The following is an 831-nucleotide window of genomic DNA, read 5'->3' as shown; positions in this document are numbered from 1 at the left end:
CAAAGGTTTGTATGAGGTCTTATCTGGGTCTTCTGTTCCAGCCAGGTGTGGCTGGAACCCCTCGAAGCCTGGTTTGCGCCAGGCCATCCTCAACAGCCCTCCCTATACACCAAGACACTCTACCGCCCAGCAGAGCCCAAAGCTCAGCCCTTTCAGGAGACACTGCTTAGCAAAAGAGGACCGTGGCTGCTCCCATTAGGAAGTGAGGCTGCTGGGTTGCTGGGACAAGATTCAAAGGGGCTGAACCTAAATCCAGTTCTTTAGGTGAATCATCGAACCTGCCTCCTCACCTGTGGAATGGAGACGATGTGAGTCACCATGGGATTGGCTGCAACTCCTGGAGCCCTTATTCACAACAGGAGGAAACACTGCTTGGTCCTGCGCCATCCTCCCAATCAGTCCTGTGTTTGAACCTGCTGCTGCAGCCTCTGTGTCAGTTTTCTCAGAGGAGCCAGGCCAGTTCCCCCTCCAGCGCAGCCACGGCTCATCTGTCGATAGAGGCCTGAGTTTTTCTATGAACGGAAGTTATGCCACCAGGACTTCCAATGCCCGTGGTGCACAGGTCTCAGCAGAGCTTTTAGACTAAAGAGACTAGCAACAAAGACCTGCCAATCAATTTGCAAAAACCCACCTACAAAAGCCCTACAGATCACAGTGGTCCGACCTGGGTGTGCAGGGGGCTGCCACCAACTGGGGGCAAACTCTACCCTCTGGCAACTAACAACGGAAACAACTCTCCTTGGTATTTACAAAAAGAGGGCGGTGAGAGAGCACAAAGTGCAAAGCAAAGTGAGAGGCTTTATAACATCCAGGGTGACTACCCTGTTTCCC

Source organism: Echinops telfairi, unplaced genomic scaffold (genome assembly GCF_000313985.2).
Source record: "Echinops telfairi isolate 266 unplaced genomic scaffold, ASM31398v2 ScPeMD7_5868;HRSCAF=6743_0, whole genome shotgun sequence".
Lineage (NCBI taxonomy): Eukaryota > Metazoa > Chordata > Mammalia > Afrosoricida > Tenrecidae > Echinops > Echinops telfairi.
Note: the sequence above shows the minus strand (reverse complement) of the source record.